This window comes from Centrocercus urophasianus, unplaced genomic scaffold, assembly GCF_019232065.1.
Source record: "Centrocercus urophasianus isolate 14NV4802_14NV808 unplaced genomic scaffold, USGS_Curo_1.0 seq_14, whole genome shotgun sequence".
Classification (NCBI taxonomy): domain Eukaryota; kingdom Metazoa; phylum Chordata; class Aves; order Galliformes; family Phasianidae; genus Centrocercus; species Centrocercus urophasianus.
This window is the reverse complement of record NW_024884586.1, coordinates 24,042,494-24,055,139: the sequence shown is the minus strand read 5'-3', so window position 1 is coordinate 24,055,139 and position 12,646 is coordinate 24,042,494. Positions and strand designations below refer to the sequence as shown.

At 40.5% G+C, this 12,646-nt stretch overlaps 1 protein-coding gene across 1 annotated transcript in view; it reads left to right on the top strand.

The window, feature by feature from the left end:
• The window catches only part of SPRED1 (sprouty related EVH1 domain containing 1), a 54,206-nt gene that overhangs the window by 1,066 nt on the left and 40,494 nt on the right, over positions 1-12,646 (top strand). The gene's annotated exons all lie outside the window — the stretch shown is intronic.

The following is a 12,646-nucleotide window of genomic DNA, read 5'->3' as shown; positions in this document are numbered from 1 at the left end:
GGGCCGGGGCTGGAGCCGGAGCCGCCGCCATGTTTTCTTTTTTTGTGAATCGCTCTCATTTGCATACCACGATCTCCATTCATAAAAAAAACAACGCCATCCGACCTGCCGGCCGGGCCCGCTGGCCTCAACGCCCTCCGCCCCTCGGGGCGCGCGGGGCCGGGCGCGGGGCGCGGCGAAGAGGGCCCGTTGGCAGGCTGCGGCCGGGGCCGCTCGGGAGCCGCGCGTCGCCGTGCGGTGCCGCGCTTGTTGACACGGTTATGTGGGAAATATCAGCCGGGGAGGTGCTGTGGGCACGTGATCGCTCCATTCATAAAGTACCTGGCCGTCCATTCAGGCGCGATGCCTGCACGCTGCGCGCTGCCGGGCGGCCCGCGGGACGGGCACGGGGAAGGCGGGGGGTCTGCACGGGGCTGGGCGGCCTCCTGCCGCCGGTACGGGGAGGCCGCCGCCGGGCCGGGGTTGCGCTGCGGTTCGTGCTCGGCTCGTTCATATGAAGCGGCGTTGGTTCAGAAAATGCCTCTCGCGGCACAGGCGCACATCGCGGCACGGAAGGGTTTATTCAGAAAACGTCAGCGTGTTTCCCCCTGCCGAAAACGCTGGCTCAAAAATAAAATAACGAAAATCGAATCCATTCATGCGAACGCGTTTTCCAAACGGTGCCTTAATCGCTTTTCGGTCCTCGTTGGTGACCGACGCTCGTATCTGCGCGGTGCCAGCGGATAAGGGAAGGCGAGCGGCCGTCGCAGCGGCGCTGGGGCCCCGGCCGGGAGGGCCGTACCGGCACTGCGGATCGGAGCGGGCCGCCGCTCGGGAGGTGAATGGCAGTGCGGGCGGCAGCGCTTCTCTTCAGCCTGCGCCGTCACCTCCGGGGTACCAGGGTAACAGAAGTGTTGTAATGCGGCGTCAGCTGTTGAAAGGTCAAAATATTAACTTTGCTTTCAAACGTTTTTAAATCTTCGTTACAAAAGGAGGGGGAAAAAAAAAAAAAAAAAAAAAAAAGTGAAATGCGGAGATGCAGGACCACTGAAGGAGCCACCGTGACTGTTTGGTGCGACTGCTCTGCGGTTGCCAGTGCTAAAATGGAGCTGCTGGTTGCTTGTGAATACACCATTTCATTACCTCTACAAATTACATGGAGGTGATCCTTAATTATCCACTTGTGGGGTGGAGGAGGCTGTGTCTCTGGTGGAAGTGGGAGAATACCTGAAGGCTTACTGAGTGTTACTTGAAATAAGAGGAGTGAGCCCTCATGTAACGTTTAGTCTAAGTTCATTCGGCATTGCTTGCAGCTCAGGGTATATAAGCTAACAATGCGTTTTCAGCAGCAGTGCTTTTTCTCTCACAGTGGATATTTTTACTTCCTAGAATGTCACAAGCATTCTAACTCGGGGGGAGGGGAAGGTTGAGTTGAAATATGTACATATATAATATATTTCCCTCGGTTTCATTTGCAGTTCTGCTAGCAGCTCTGGCAGGGCCAGAGTCGTTCCTCTCTGCTGATCGTGCACACAGCACTGGAGTGCTGCTGTGAATGACAGGGAAATAGGATTGAAATTCGAAATCGTTTGTGAAAACAGGGCAGATCTGCACGCTGAAGTACATCACATATTAGAAGATCTGTGCTGAATTTTATTATGATTGATATCATCAATGGCCTTGAATTCATTAACAAATCTCACTGCATGTAAGGGCAAATACGGGTACTTGGCAACATTTTTTGTGCCATCGTGGCTACCAGCTATACCCCAGTATTTAAGCATTATGCTGTGTTTACAAAGCTTCGTTTTATGGAATAAGACATAGAGGTTTGTGGTGCCTGGAGTCAATAATATTAAATTCTTTTAAACTGTAACGTGTGGTGCAGAAGATTAATTAAAAAGCTGCATTAAGGACTATTAGGTTTCCTGTCAGTCATGAGCACGTGTCGGGCAGCCTTCTAAAATCCTGACTGCCACAGCTGGATTTTTTTTTGTGGTGATTTTTGACTGCTCTTGTAAAGCTTTCACTGCATTTGTCAGATCTTAGTTAAATGAGAGTATTTCTGTAGCTTTCCAGATCCATTTCTGTACTAGTTTTTTCTTCTCAGTGCTGTTGTGTGGTCAGTGGGAACACAATGCAGCACTCACAAATGCTCTTAGTTTTCAAATGAAGGAATTAGTGGGACGTGTGGCCTCGTGGGTCAATCTGCTGTTCATGCAACTTAACATAATAATGTCAGAGCATGCAGGTCAGCAAGCACTGTACAGAATTCTGATCTGATGGCAGATTTTAGTGCTGTCTGGAAATGCTTCTGAGTTTCAGTGTTGTTACCCAACAGAAGAAATGCTGCGTTATGTAGTGCCTGTTGAGCGGGGATGAATGATGACAGGATTAAGATGGAGTCTGAGTCGCTCTATTGAGAAGGAGGATCACTGCTTCCCTGCTTGTTTACTTTCCTCTGTGTTGCAGGTGGCCCCTTTCTCTTTGAGGGAATGTCTCTGCTCTGGATTCATATTTTGAGGGCACTTTTACAGATTTAGGCTGTCATATGTTGTGCTCCACCAGCACAGGCATTCTTCTGGTCATTTTCCTAGGTAATTTGATTTAGGAGATTATAAATTAAAGAAGCACTGAGTGTACATTAGAGCTGTGTGCTTAACCATTTCTAGGCTGTGACGGACTAAACACCCTCAGGTGCTGTTGATTTGAAAGCAAAGGTGAACTGTGTTTTTTGAAATACAGTACTTGCTATATTTATATACTTTCCCTGAATATGAATGAAAATATTGCTTCATGGGGGCTTCAGAATTTCTTGCAGTCGAAGTCCAAACTGAACAGTGAACACGAGATCCTATCTGAGAAAGCAAAGCCAACTAGTTTGTTTTCATTAATTTAATACGTTTCAGCAGGCTGATTTTACTTCTGAAGCATAAGCTTCAAAATTTTTCTTCTCTTTATGTAAGGAATTTGTGGTGGTTTTTTTTTTTTTTTTTTTTTTTTTTCTTAAGGTGGGGTAATTTGTTTTGAAAGCAGTCAATTAATTAATTATGATGGAATCATTACAATTCACATATATTTTCTTCTGTGGCAATGGCTCTGTGTTTAGTCCCAGGGAGGCTTTTCCAGTTCTGTGAACAGCTTCTTGTTGTCTCCTGGGCTTTGTGCTATGCTGCACTATTCTGAAGGTGAAACTGAATTTACATATTACATAATCATCAAGTCAGTAATGTTTTTTTTCTTTTTTTTAAAGCTTTACCTTAACAGCATTACTTGAGTACTGTACTGCTGCAGAAAAATACCTTTTGGCTGTTTCATTATAACTGGAACCAGTGTTAACATTTGAATTTTAAAAGGACTTTTTTTTTTTCCTTGTTTAAAATCTGATGTGCTTGAACTGTTAAAAAGGCAGTGACGACATCAGCACATGCTTCAGAAGTAAAGAGCTTTCTTGAAAGGAATATATCTTGACAGGATCAGAAGTCACAGGATTAAAGCTGAGAGCATTCCTAGTGCTCTTAGGTTAACTTTTGTATTTCTTATTTAGGCTTTCTTGTGAGTATTCAGAAAAAATCATATGCGTTGGTGATGACTTGATGGGATACAACAAACACCAGAATAAAAAAACAACACTGTTGAGAACATTGCTGCGAGTTGAAAAGGGAGACACGGGAAATACTTTCGTCGGTTTTGGTTTTTACTGCTTTGATTCAAAAACAAAACCAAAACCCAATCCTGTGGTACAGCATCTGCTGTACTGTCTGAAACCTTGTTGCTGTGATGCTGAAACATATGCTTTCTCCCTCTTAGTATTCTTTCCTGATTGAACTGGTTGCAGTTTCCTTCAAGGACTCGGAGAGCTTGCTGGCAGTTGCCATGTTGCTGAGGTTCCCAGTTTCTTTATGGGTGTTTACAAAATGAACCATCTTTGGCTGTTTCCTCTCTGTTCTCATGTTCAGCATTTAAGCAAACAAATTGTAACTAGCAAAGCTCACACGGCTACTGTACTGACGGAAGTGGTTGCATGGATTTACCATGGTTCCTCGAAATCTTCTCCTTTCTTTCTGTTCGAAATACTGATTACTTTATCTGAAAGCACTTCTGGTGGCAAAGTATTTGTTTAGTTACTGGGGATTTTTATAAAGGAATTGAGTTTTAATTTGGGATATTTGTACCGTGTTTGCCACATTTTTCCTATGCCTTGATACCTGGTTAAAGGTCTTGGTGTTCAGCAGAAATAGTCTTCATCATTGCTCCTTATTTAAGGAGGGAACTGGGTGCTTTTTTAATGTATGCTGTATTAATAAATATTTCTAGACATAGAAATATTTATAAGGCAATCTATATTCTTGTTAAACTTTTCCTACATTAGGTGAGAGAACAGATATTCAACTCATGTTTGAACTATGATTGCATGAATTCTCTTGACTGGTACTACTCCACGTTGGTTTTTCATATAAGATACAGTGTTGCATTGTACAGGGTAACATATTCTATGTATCTGGTAGGTAGCAGGGTAATAAACATGCTGTCTCTTCTGCTCATTGAGTGGTGTCTGTAATAATGCTTAGTCTCTAAAGCTGTGGTAGTTTTGAACAGCACTCGATTGTGTTGAACAACCAACCAAACATGTTATGTGTTATCTCACATCTTTCCAGTTTATCTTTTTCATAATGCTCATGCAAGTATCTCTGATACCAGACTGCTGAGAAAATACGTGGATATTTATTTTCACTGTATTATATTCACTGTTCTTTCTGTGACAAGAAAATATTTTTTTAAAAAACAAACAGCAAATCTTCAGTTATGCTTGGGGGCAGAAAATGTGCATTTAAGTGTTTTCAGTAGTAAAATTAAGTATAAATGTTCCTCTAATTAAATAATAGCGGAGTTGTTACGGATAATTGCAGGCCAGAATTCCCACGGCTCCAGATAAAGCAGGCACAAATAAAATCCCAGTGTAATCCTGATAAATGCAGCTATGTGTGCAAGGAGCTCACACGTTTTTGTCTCCAATAATTCAGTGTCTTGCTATAGTGAATACTGCCATCAGGGAAAGTATGGTCTGTTCAGCATTACTGATACCAAACTTGTATGGATTAGAACATACTTTCCTAGTACGTGCTCTACAAGAATTCCCCAAACATGTACTGTCAAAACATTTAAACCATGTTTAAAGATGAGGTGGTAAAGATTTTTTTTTTCTCCAGGCGTATTAATTCTTGTGCTTAAAAAATGTGACCACTGCTCCATGTGGTATTTTTGTGAGGTGAGGAAGTCGTGTAATCTGTGCTCCTACTGTGAGTCAAACACTTCACCTGCTTAGAAGCGTGGTGGACATAGGAGCCCACATCGCCTTGAATGGTTTGTGAGAGCAGGCTTTGTTAAAGTCTATGGAATGAGCTGTCTCTTTTCTGTCCTTAAAAATTAACTCTAGAAAAACAGTACCAAATAACTAGGTCTTCTCCAAGAATGTCTGACAAATGTTGCCAGTTGCTCTTTTTCTTTGACTTACCCTGACAAGTTGTGACACTGACAAGTTTGTCAAAGCAACAATGAAACTGGTTTATTTATTTCAGTTTTAGTGAAGTCAAATGCTGTCAATAAACAAGTGTAATGATAAGAAGTATTAAGAATGTCATTAATAAAACAAATACGGAAAACTTGGGTGCAGTTTGTTAAAAACTACAGCTGAAACTGGTTGTCTTCCCTAATTAAGGGCAGAATTGGCAAGATAGAGCTCTTGGTGAGGACTCCTGCCTGCAATTTTTTTCTTTCAGCAGCTGTGGTGAGGTAGTATAAACCTTGAGGACAGTAGTGACTTCTCTCTTAAACCTTTTAAGGATTAAATGCCTGTGAAAGGTGGGAGCACAGAGCCTGCTCTGATATTGGGTGTTTACGTGGCTTCCTAGAAACTCCTCAGCTGGTGACATTCTGCAGTGACTGGTGCCCCAGGTATTTCTTTCTGTACATGCCATGCTTGCTCCAGGTCCCAGGACACTGCCTTAATGTGAAGTGTGTGATCAATGCCAACACATTCTGAACCTGAACAGGGACGTGGTTTTGAAAAGTGTGAAGAAACTAATTTGGGGTCAAGTGTTGAGACCTATACATCTAAAATGGGAAATGGTGGTTTTTGTCTAAGTGGTGGTCCTTATGTACCAATACTGTATGTTTATAAGCACTAGTTCCTGTTGCTAATCCCCTGGTCTCTTTCTTCCTTCAAGACCAAGAAAAATTGGAGATTTCCTAGCATATAGATTCACAATAGCATATTTGTGCCCTCATCAGGGGGCAGTAATCTGTGTTGTTACAGTGATCCTCTGTAGAGTGGGGGCTGCTGATCTGCTCTGCTGATGTCATACCAAAAAAAAAAAAAAAAAAAAAAAAAGCTTTTTCTGCTTCTTTAATTTTGCAAGATTAAAAAATCTCTAAGAGGGATAATGAGTTCCACTGTTATATAATGAGTGTGCCAAGAGAATGCAGAGTTGTACAGTCAAATACTCAAGAATTTTCAAGCTTCAGAGCAGAGACTGTGCAATTCTAATCTGTGTGTCTGAGGGGTATGAATTTTGATGGTTTTGATACTGAAGCAGAGCCGACATGGTAATTAAATTGCCTGGGTTCCACTCTCAAGCCTTCAATGCTAGGAAGCACCCATTTTTGCTGTTTTCAGCCTCTTGCTTCATTTGCTGCCTGTCCTCCACCAGGAGTGAGGCCTGCATCCTCTGGCTGTGTACAAGTGGTTCTGTGTCACTGAGGACTCCATCCAGATAAAGCTGTAAATCCTATAACTGCTACCGTTGAAATATAAAGGAGCACTATTCTAATAAGCTTGCTAGATTTTTGTTTGTTTCTGCACTTTACTTGTTTTATTCCTTTAAATTTTCAAATTTCAGCTATTGGGTTATTTCAGATGTTCGTGATGCTGTTGTAATTTTTTTCCAGTTATGTTATATGGAGTTTCTTGTATTGCTCTGATACTTTGATTCTCTTTATCTGAAAATTTATCTTTTTTCCTCCTTCCTTCCAATTTGGAGGCTCTCTGAGAACTTACTTGAAGTAGTGATAGATCTGCTGAACTTGCTTTAGCTTTAGTGCTCCTAAGGCACTACTGACTCGTGCTAAGTGAAGCCGTGATGCTGTCAACCCTGTGCACATCAGTCAGAGTGCCATCAAGCTGTTGCCATGCACAGGTGTTTGTGCAGTGGGGCAGCCCCTGCACAGCATGGCAAAGCAGGCCTGGGGTTCAGCCCTGTCGCAGCATGAGGCCTGCACCAGAACTTAGCATGCCAGTGCAAGGTACTTGCAGCTCTCCTTGAAACAAAAGTGCATTAGGGCTTCTAAGTGTCCTGACTGAATCTTGCTTCATCTTCTTTCTGCCTCCAGAAACTTCAGGAAATGTGCAGCCACTGCTCAGTGTTGAGCTGATCTCTAGCACTGTATCTTCATGTTCTGTGTTTGTGCAGAACAGTTCTGGCTCAAAATATCTTGTCTGAGCTGTGTTTGGCTTGAAACATCTTTCCCAGAGCCCCCATACGCACCTTAGCGTGTACGTGCTTTGTTTCTATGGTGATGGGGAAGCATGGTGCGTGTTGGCAGCCCTGTGTTAGGTAACGGAGGACTTGCAGAAAGTGAGTGGTTCCCTGGGGTGCAGAAATAGGACCACAGCCATGCTTGCACCCCTAGTGCCTTGCTGCCCAGGTCTGGCTTTCAGGGTAGGCCTGGCTCTGCTTTGGGCTGTCTGAGCTTGTGGGCACCTCTGGGAATTGATCCCAGGAGAAGCTGAAGGAGTGTTGCCTTACCGTATCCTCTGAAGTATCTTGTGCCATGCACGAGCGGGGAGTGCATACACATTTGTTTCCCCAAAGGAAGGCAGAAAACACAGTCTCTTCATTTAGTTGTAATCTGGGTAAGAGCCTGTCTGTTAGCCAAAATTATTCCAGAATAAGACATTATTTTTTATTCTTGAATAAGTCATGAATTGCTGTAGTTTAGTATAGTGTTATTTCCTGTTAAGATACTCTTATTCTTCTGGAATAAGTTGGGTTAGGAAGAGGAAAAATCATAAACTTGATTATTGAAGGAGAGGAGCTTTTCAGGTCCTTCCCTTCAAGCCTTTCCTTCTCTGCCATATCTATTCAAACTTCAGGGTTATGGTTTGTCTATTTGCTTTTCTTGCATGACACATTTTGTTACTTGTTTGTTTATTTTTCTCCTTAAAATGGCGTATTTTTTTGTGTTCTGAAGTGCTTTGGCTATTAAAGGGACCCTTCCTTTTAATTGATGTGTTTAATTTTGGTTTGTTTGGGGTCATTTTGTTTTTGTTTTTTCCTTTTTGTGTGAAAGCATTTTCTTGAACTACCATTCTCAAGCAACTTGTCCAGAAAAGCTTGTCCAAAACAGAAGACACCAGATTACAGTCTCTTTTAAGACATTTTGACTTACCACTTAGCATGTCTTAATACTAGGGTATTCTGTTCAGGCTTTGTTTGCCTTTTATTGTGGTGATGCTAACAAAAAACCTGTTTGGGTTTTTGGTCACTCTGAACAACAAAAACGTAACCCAAATAAAAACATTTGTTGTAGGAAGGCAGAATGCTTCCCCCAGGCTATGAGTTCATCCTCCTTTCAGCAGTGGAAGTCATCGCATGAATGTTTAAAATCTGCATTGTGACCTCTCTGTGACAGAAAGAAAATTCAACTGAACTTTTCCATGTTTTTGAAATTGGTGAATAATTCTTCATAAAGTAAAATTAGAATTGCAATTTCTTGTCTGAATAAAATCTTTAGATTAGATTTCTGGAACAACTAGAATAAGATTTACTGTTAGTATTTCAGCTGTTTTTTAGGCCTGAATGATTTTCTGAGAGGTACAGGATTGGCTTTTCTGTTTTTTGGCATATTTGTGCTGCACGAGCTTGATCTTCAGGGTTGAATATAAAAGGTGAAGTAAAAGATTTAGCTACTGCTTGGTCCTCATGTTCTTCCCAACTTGAGTGAGGGAACAATGAGCTTTGATTGATGCGCCATCCCACATAAGGCACGAAGATCCAGATCTCTGCTGTGTGCTTCAGGAAGAGTTTATTTCATTAGAGGAGCTGCAAGAGAGATCCTTTTTAACTTCTGCATGACAAAGGAATAAATGAGTGTCACTTCTCAAGAGCCAAAGTGATTTTGGCCAACTTTTCTGAGATAGCTTGTTGGTAAGGCAGTTACAGGCATATTTGGGAGAGGCAGCTAAGTACTGTTAAAAATATTTTGTATTATAAAATATTGTAATGAAATGTTTAAATCATTTATATAGCTGAAAGATTATTCTAAATCATTACAGTTTTGATTATCTTGTATTTGCTGAAATGTAGGAGTTGCCAGATAGGACACATCAAACCACAGTCTAAGCATTAAATTGAGTTTCATAGATAGTTTTGTTTCTCCATTCAAAGTTGAGAAATACTGCTTCTCTCCAACAAGGAAAAGGCAATTCCAGTAATAATAACACGTGTGATTCATGTCGGTTTAACTTAATTCTCAAGTTTCGGTGTCCAGGATACAAAGAAGTAATTCACTATTTTGAAGCCTAAAGTAAAAAATCACGAATGTAAATATTTGATAGAACAGTACAAAAAATGCAAGGAGGCAATGTACCTTAAGTAAACATTACTAAAACATTCACTCTGAGGTTACATCCTGGGGCAGATCAGTGTATTCAGGTTACCAGCCTTGTTACCAATTGGTTACCAGCCAGTGCTGATTTTCCTTGCTTAGGAAAAGCAAGTAGTTATATATGTAAAGAAGCATTAAAATTTTCTTGATTGTTAATGTAAATGGAAATATAGGATGGAAATAATGGTGTAAGTTGCTACAGCTTAAATCTGTTTTTCATCTTCTGATATCTTCTAGGGATAGTTATCTTCACTTTCTGTAGTGCCTGTGGTATTTTGGACACCACAGCCTGAAAAGAAATCAGCTCCAGTCAGTGCCTTCAGTGGAATTGGAGCATTTTACATTCCTTTACTTTTGTTTTCTGCTTTTTTTTTTTTTTTTTTTTCTTGCCTCTGTTATGCTTTCTCCAGTGTAAAAATGAGTAGCAGTAATTGTCATTTCCCAATTTTAACATGGAAATGGAAATACATGGACTGGGCTGTATTTGGTGATAGAGATTTTTAAAATATATATATTCCCTTATTTTTCTATATAATCAAAAGCTGTATTTTATTCCAAATAAGTGTAGTCTTTTCAGTTAAATTGAAAGATGTTGTTTATGATTTTGTCTTTGACCAGGAAAATAGTTTTGTTCCACTGTATTTTCAGCGGGATGCAAATTTCATTGTCTTTACATACACTGAGAAGTTATGTTCTTTGGAAGATTTTTTGCTTTCCTCTGCAATGAGTTCTTATTACAGATCAGCAAGTAGTTCTGTCAGAGATGGCTTCTTTGGAAGATATCCTTTGGTAATAACAGTGCTGGCCTAAAAGTAGGAAGTCCACTTAGTCCAACTTTTTTTTGATGCATCACTACAGTACATCTCAGGAAGCACAGACTAATACTTCTCAGGATTAAAGTATCTGGGTAGTATTTGTATGCTTTTGATTCCTGTGGAAAGCCAAATCAGAAGTTGTTCAATATCTGACAGTGGAAGTGGGCAAGATTTTATATTACCCCTATGAATCATTTTTATAACATTTGTTTTTTTTTTTCATAATGGTAAAAATTTCGTTCATCTGCAGTCTTGTAAACTCTGCTGCATACCATCTTTTTCATAAATGAAAATGTTTCAGATGTGGTTATTAATTTCAGTGCAGCAATTCCCAAGTCCAGTGGTTGAGGCGGTTACCAAGTGAGAGTACAAGACACAGAGGAGCTAAACTGAATTCAATGTTCATGACAGCATTTGGGGTTTGGTGAAATTTACCTCCTTGTAATTATGAAGGTCTGAAAGTTGATACTCCTCCCTAAAACTATGCAGAAGAGGGCTATTCTCATGCAAATCTTCATAGCTGTGTTGGATTGTGGGTTTTTTGGTTTTGTGGCTTTGTTTTGGGTTGTTTTTTTTTTTTTTTTTTTTTTTTTTCTTTTAGGTCTTAATTTCAACTTCTTTTTAAATGCCTTTCACAAATTGTATGAAGCACTGCAGTTGTGTGACTGATATCAGATATGTGCTATAGGTGGTTTTGTTTTAGTGTTTTTTGATAGACTACTTACGTAACTTGAAATATTTAACTCTTTGGTGTTTATGGGGTTTTGTTGGTTTTTGGTTTTGGAGATCTTTTTTTTTAGATCCTTTGACAACCTGTGAAATATTTCAGAATAAGCTAGAGGTGCATAAGTACACAAGCAGTTTAAAATAAAAATAGCTGGAGTTCCATTAATATCCTACGTTTCACCAAAACTAACAAATCCAGTTTCACTAAATAAATGATACTGGTGTTGTCATTTTGACACACACAGTAACTTTGCCTCCATGTACTTCACAGCCACCTCTTAGAGTATCTAAAGCAAATTTACAGTTGAGATCAGTTAATGAGGAAGTGTGGGAGTAGATTTATTTGAAATCCTCTGAACTTAACTGCTCATTTCTTTGCTCTTTTAATGATAAAGCAGATCTGTGATTTGAAGCAGTTTGGGGACGTTTTGGTGACAAGGTAGATGAACTACCTTAAAACTGCAGAGGGATCAGCTAACATTTCTACCCTCTGGGTTTAGCATTACTTAGAAATGGTATTGGAAATCTCTTACTGAAAATGCTGAAGAAACTTGATACTTGGCATATTGAAGCCCTTCAGAGAAGGAATGCTTGTCCTAGGTGTTAAAGGGCATAAATAATGATTTAGTACTGTATTTTATCATTTTGAGTTGTTAATGTTTTACATAAAAATACAAGAATTGCCAAAAAAAAATGTGTCAAAAATCCTTGCCATTCAGTGTTGTTCAACCCATTCAATGACTTTTCTCCACCTTGGCATACCTGGTTAAATTCTATATGCTTGTATTTCTTCTTGAGGATGTTCAAGCTGAAATAGATTATTTATTCCTCAATTCTTTGGTGGAAAGCTTTACCTTATGGCTGTCTGGTGGCACTGTGTTTTACTGTGGCAGCAAGCTGTCGAGCTTTGTGTGGTTTATCTGTTCATCCAGGCTGTGTTGTGTTCTTAGGCATTCAGAAATTGAAATGAATTGAAATGGCTATGCTAGATTATTCAGTTCAATCTCTTGGTGCAGTTGGTTTGCTGTTTGTGTTTCTGTGTGAGAACGTAAGGTTAGTTTTAGTATCTGAATGAGTTATTTCAGTGCATCATGTACTGCATGAGTATATCTTTTCTTGAAACGGCTTTTTTCATATAACCACGTGAATAAGGTGAGGAATGAAATGATAATGTTTCCAGTACCTACACAAAGTTCAAGGGAAAAGCTTCTGAATGAGTTTCCCAGCCAAACTGAATTGCTCTGTCAGGGTCAAGTGTAAAGTAACATCTTAGCAGCAGGAGGAAGGGTGCTGGGAATGCCGATGCTCTTGGGCTGTGGCCTGGAGTGAGCAGCTTGTGAGGTGGGCAGGGACCTCTGCCTCCTCTGCCAATGTCTGGGCGGTTAGAGCTGGCATGGGAGTGCGTGGCAGTGGCACTGCCCACCTTCCCCCATGGCTACCAGAAAGGCACTCATGCTTCA